The following is a 6496-nucleotide window of genomic DNA, read 5'->3' on the forward strand; positions in this document are numbered from 1 at the left end:
CGGGACGGAATTTGCGGCAGGATGTCCGCGGTGGATGAGCAGCACAGATTCCGCATCAAAACAGACACCATCTGGAGCAAATTTTGACCTGCATTTTAATGTGGATTTGGATGCAGAATTCACTTCGTCGTTTGAGAAGGTGAACCCGTGCCAATTAATGCACTGATTCTGGGCGGCTTTTTCTGAAGCGCATGGATAAAAATTTAAAGGGGTTGTCCCGCGCCGAAACGGGTTTTTTTTTTTCAATAGCCCCCCCGTTCGTCGCGAGACAAACCCGATGCATGTGTTAAAAAAAAAAGTTTAGTACTTACCCGAATCCCCGCGCTGCGGCGACTTCTTCCTTACCTTACTAAGATGGCCGCCGGGATCTTCACCCACGATGCACTGCGGGTCTTCTCCCATGGTGCACCGTGGGCTCTGTGCGGTCCATTGCCGATTCCAGCCTCCTGATTGACTGGAATCGGCACACGTGACGGGGCGGAGCTACGAGGAGATGCTCTCCGGCACGAGCGGCCCCATTCACCAGGGAGAAGACCGGACTGCGCAAGCGTGTCTAATCGGGCGATTAGACGCTGAAATTAGACGCCACCATGGAGACGAGGACGCTAGCAACGGAACAGGTAAGTGAATAACTTCTGTGTGGCTCATAATTAATGCACAATGTACATTACAAAGTGCATTTATATGGCCATACAGAAGTGTATAGACCCACTTGCTTTCGCGGGACAACCCCTTTAAGTCTTTTCTCCTACTGTAAATGTTGTGGATTTTGCCTGCAGAGGGTCGGCACGGAAAGTCTGCAGAAAATCTGCTTGTGTGAACATGGCCTTAGGGCTCTTCTACATTTAAGTTTTTCTTGCACTTTTTTTTTCATGCGAATGTCGACGGGACTTTCTAATACTGAAAATGCATCACAAAAAGAAGAAAATAAAAAATAAAAAAAAATAAAAATCGCAAAGCACAAACTTGAAATTTTTGTGCAATGCTTTTATGACATTTGCGTAAAAAAAAGCAATATCACGCGAAAAAAAAACTTGCAAGAAAAACGCAAGAGTGGAAGAGCCGTTAGTCTATGTAGAAACAGTCAAGAGCGTCTCCAGTCATTAATAGGACAAAACATGCCATCAGTGCCAGGAGAATGTCTCAGCATTACACGGTAATCACATATTGCGCCATCACCGGCACGCCGACTGCTTATATTTAGAACGCACTTTGGAATAGTCTGCCAAGTGTGCAGCGGAGGACGAACCGCTCTTCCTGAACTTTTCCCTGCAAATGAAGTACAAAGGTGACGATTGCATTTAGCAACAATGGATGCCGCCGGAGCTGTAAACCGCGCAGATCTCCCCCCATAAGAAGCCAACACCAGACGGCGATCCGTATAAAAGACGTGACTCCGCACAGCGAGATCCCATCCTCAGTGATACTAATTGTTTAGAAGTTACTGCGGCAGGAAATTATATACTTGGTCCAAATAAAATTCATCAACGCAGGCAGCGAAAATCGTAGGACACCCGTATTTACACGGGCAAGTGTCAGGCGCAAGTTGTGTGAAATTAACATTAATTCTAATGGCCTTATTTACCGATGGTCTGAGACTAAAATAAATAAATCAATCACAGCACGACCCGATTTTGAGCGATTCCGTTACGGAATTACCATTATTTCCTGTGGAAGGAGGAGGAGAAAAAAAAAAAATCCCATTTGCATGTAATGCGAGTTTCATTCGAGTGCGATGCAATTTTTCTATTCACTGGTTTACAAATGCAATATCCATGCGAGTTTCGTGGACCAATATTACACTCGTCCGTGTAGATACAACCTAAGGGTTAATTTACGCAGGACAACCGTCACTTCTGCGCTTTCAAACAGGAGCGATAGTCACTCAGTAAATGGAGTCGGAGCCCCGGAGATCCCCGCTGGTCACCTCTATTCCCGGCGGCCTGTTTGCACGGAGCGAGAACATGCTCAACAAAGAAGAAACCGAGCAACTTGTCACTCAGGACCCTGTTAGGTTCCACGTCTACACAGGACAACTACCGCTCAAAATCAGCCATTTCAGCCATTTTTTGAAGCGACGCCCCAAGACACCTATTTTATGGGCCAAGAATCAACCTGCTGTAATGAGCCCCAAGCGGCTCCCGTTTGCTGCTGCTCATACGGCGTAGGACTGCTGGTAAGCAGACAAATGGTTAACGTGATGGCTCGTCCCACACCGCCATCGTTGGTTGTATGTACATCCCGGGAAGATGCGCAGCCAACGGGCAAGTATTTTTATGCCTGGATGCGAACGTTTGTTCATTCATTGCCCATGGCGAGCATCCTTACGTGGCCCACTAATCAGGGAAACAAAAGATCTGCCCAATCATCAGGCAGTGTAGGAGGCCCTTTAAAAGGTCCTATTGCACAGGCAGATTTTCTGCCCATAATAAATGGCAAGTCAGTCGGTGCTCGTTGACATCTACAGTTAGCCAACAAATGAGCACTTGCTCGTTAGCCAGCTGATCAGTGCAATGTTTACACGAGGGAGTGATTGGAAACAAACAATTATAAGCACGCTTCATCGGCCGGTATGAACATTATTATTCCTAACACTTTACAGACACAGTAGAAGTTAATTGGCTAAATGACTGATGCCAGGCTCACCCAATCAAAAGGCCTGGCAGAAGGGAGGCTGCCCAATCTCTTTTGCTGCCTTAGCACATGCTCCGAACAGGTCAAAAATGTGGATTTTTCGCAGCTGAATTTATCGTCACCGAGTGCGGCATCCAGCAGCGGTCCCCGTGAAGGTCGCGTGTGCACAGAAAGTAGTCTCTCTCATCCATCTCTATGGAAGATGCGTGTAAATAAAAAGTCTCTTTGAGCGCGAACTTCACGGGGAACGGGGTGCGTGGTGAGCTCAAGGAACTGGGAGTCCGGGAAGCAACGAGCCTCAGAATGTAGTTTATGGGGCTCAAAGGTCAAGACAGGCTCCCTTTAAAGGTGCTATCCTTACAACATGCAGCCCCTTGCAAGACACCTAATTGCCACTAGTCTCCCCCCAGAAAGCAGCCACTATGGTCAGAGTAAGCGGCAGTAATCCGGCGTTTCCCCCAACACTGCAGGGAAATTTTGCATTGCATGTCAGTAATTCACATAAGTGATGTCCATGTAGTACAAGAACGCTCAGGTCCAGCTCAACAGGAGCCGCCTGTACGGCCTAGGTCATAGGAGGGGGGTCCGTATGAAGAGACCCCCCATGATATGCTTAAAGGGGTTGTCCCGCGGCAGCAAGTGGGTCTATACACTTCTGTATGGCCATAATAATGCACTTTGTAATGTACATTGTGCATTAATTATGAGCCATACAGAAGTTATAAAAAGTTTTATACTTACCTGCTCCGTTGCTGGCGTCCTCGTTCCCATGGAGCCGACTAATTTTCGCCCTCCGATGGCCAAATTAGCCGCGCTTGCGCAGTCCGGGTCTTCTGCAGTCTTCTATGGGGCCGCTCGTGCAGAATGCCGACTCTGTGTAGCTCCGCCCCGTCACGTGCCGATTCCAGCCAATCAGGAGGCTGGAATCGGCAATGGACCGCACAGAAGCCCTGCGGTCCACGGAGACAGAGGATCCCGGCGGCCATCTTCAGCAGGTGAGTATGAAGACGCCGGACCGCCGGGATTCAGGTAAGCGCTGTGCGGGTTGTTTTTTTAACCCCTGCATCGGGGTTGTCTCGCGCCGAACGGGGGGGGTTGAAAAAAAAAAAAAAACGTTTCGGCGCGGGACAACCCCTTTAAGAGGGCATAAGGGCCCATCATTAGAGGGTGAAAGGCACATGAAAAACACACTTGTCTGAATACGTCAGTACAGATCAATGGGGCTTATTCTGTCCACCTTATTCACGTAATGCGGTACTTAAATACGCCCGTGTGAATGAGCCCTAAGGAGCGGGCTAAGTGCACACACTCTGAGCACCCACGAGGACGATCCGCAGTTCACGCCGCCCATAGAGAAACACGGGCGTCCGCAGCTGAATTAAAGCATGCGGAATTGTTTTGCGTACCTTTCAATCCAAAAACAAATCGCAGCATGCTGCACTTCAGTGCGGACCCCGCATGGACGGCTTTTATTGAAGTCTATGCTAGCTGTCCGATCCGTGCCCCGTCAGCAATTGAATTGTGGATGGGCCACGGATCCCGCAAAACAAAGCAGGAGTTAAAAAAAACTGTGCATGCGTGCGAATCATCCGCAGACCAAGAAGTAGAAGACCCCGACAGCACACAGACCACCTGGACAGGTACGCAGTGTCCTCGGCCACGGGTAGCGTTGGATCCTGATGCGGGCCTCCTCATGCGAAAACCGATTCGCCCGTGGATCGAGGCCCAAGACACAAACCAGCTCAGACAACCATAGGCAGATTCCAGCCGTGACCCTCCGTGCGGCCGCGTAATTGTACTGCGAGTCACCGTGTGCTCAAGCAGTCATGCACAGTACACGTCATCTTTCTTTATATTTTCCGCGCCGTTGCTTAGCGATGGCACAAGTACCCGCAGCCCGTACGCAGTATAGTTACTCAATGGGCTTTATGGTCACGGATTCCGCGGTAAAATAGAACATACTAATGTGAGCGGAACGGTGTAATCTAATGCATTTGACTGAACAGCGTATTACCGCGGATCAGACGGTCGCGGAATCCACTATTCAAATCCGGTCGTGAGAGTCTGGTCTTAGTTACTAAGGGGTTAATAATGCCAACACTTGAAACTTTGTAGAGTAAGGTCAGTGTTGGGACCTCCATAACAAACAGGAAGGGGTGGGAAACGCTACTGACACCGAATACATCCTATATCCAAAAGAAGGATTGGGGACACACAGTTGTAACTCGCTCCTTACACTTCAAAGAAGTAGTCCGCCGGTAGAGAGAAGTGTCCGGACGCGGCTTCTCCAGCGTCCTCATAGAACACAGGAAGGCTTAGGGCTTTCGGCGGGCGGGGAACAAGCGTTCAGGCGGCGGCGGGCGGGGAACAAGCGTTCAGGCGGCGGCGGGCGGGGAACAAGCGTTCAGGCGGCGGCGGGCGGGGAACAAGCGTTCAGGCGGCGGCGGGCGGGGAACAAGCGTTCAGGCGGCGGCGGGCGGGGAACAAGCGTTCAGGCGGCGGCGGGCGGGGAACAAGCGTTCAGGCGGCGGCGGGCGGGGAACAAGCGTTCAGGCGGCGGCGGGCGGGGAACAAGCGTTCAGGCGGCGGCGGGCGGGGAACAAGCGTTCAGGCGGCGGCGGGCGGGGAACAAGCGTTCAGGCGGCGGCGGGCGGGGAACAAGCGTTCAGGCGGCGGCGGGCGGGGAACAAGCGTTCAGGCGGCGGCGGGCGGGGAACAAGCGTTCAGGCGGCGGCGGGCGGGGAACAAGCGTTCAGGCGGCGGCGGGCGGGGAACAAGCGTTCAGGCGGCGGGCGGGGAACAAGCGCTCAGGCGGCGGCGGCTGACGGCGGGGGGCAGGGAACAAGCGTTCAGGCGGCGGCGGCTGACGGCGGGGGGCAGGGAACAAGCGTTCAGGCGGCGGCGGCTGACGGCGGGGGGCAGGGAACAAGCGTTCAGGCGGCGGCGGCTGACAGGGAACAAGCGTTCAGGCGGCGGCGGCTGACAGGGAACAAGCGTTCAGGCGGCGGCGGCTGACAGGGAACAAGCGTTCAGGCGGCGGCGGCTGACAGGGAACAAGCGTTCAGGCGGCGGCGGCTGACAGGGAACAAGCGTTCAGGCGGCGGCGGCTGACAGGGAACAAGCGTTCAGGCGGCGGCGGCTGACAGGGAACAAGCGTTCAGGCGGCGGCGGCTGGCAGGGAACAAGCGTTCAGGCGGCGGCGGCTGGCAGGGAACAAGCGTTCAGGCGGCGGCGGCTGGCAGGGAACAAGCGTTCAGGCGGCGGCGGCGGGCAGGGAACAAGCGTTCAGGCGGCGGCGGCGGGCAGGGAACAAGCGTTCAGGCGGCGGCGGCGGGCAGGGAACAAGCGTTCAGGCGGCGGCGGCTGACGGCGGGCAGGGAACAAGCGTTCAGGCGGCGGCGGCTGACGGCGGGCAGGGAACAAGCGTTCAGGCGGCGGCGGCTGACGGCGGGCAGGGAACAAGCGTTCAGGCGGCGGCGGCTGACGGCGGGCAGGGAACAAGCTTTCAGGCGGCGGCGGCTGACGGCGGGCAGGGAACAAGCGTTCAGGCGGCGGCGGCTGACGGCGGGCAGGGAACAAGCGTTCAGGCGGCGGCGGCTGACGGCGGGCAGGGAACAAGCGTTCAGGCGGCGGCGGCTGACGGCGGGCAGGGAACAAGCGTTCAGACGGCGGCGGCTGACGGCGGGCAGGGAACAAGCGTTCAGACGGCGGCGGCTGACGGCGGGCAGGGAACAAGCGTTCAGACGGCGGCGGCTGACGGCGGGCAGGGAACAAGCGTTCAGACGGCGGCGGCTGACGGCGGGCAGGGAACAAGCGTTCAGACGGCGGCGGCTGACGGCGGGCAGGGAACAAGCGTTCAGAC

Source organism: Eleutherodactylus coqui, chromosome 12 (genome assembly GCF_035609145.1).
Source record: "Eleutherodactylus coqui strain aEleCoq1 chromosome 12, aEleCoq1.hap1, whole genome shotgun sequence".
Classification (NCBI taxonomy): domain Eukaryota; kingdom Metazoa; phylum Chordata; class Amphibia; order Anura; family Eleutherodactylidae; genus Eleutherodactylus; species Eleutherodactylus coqui.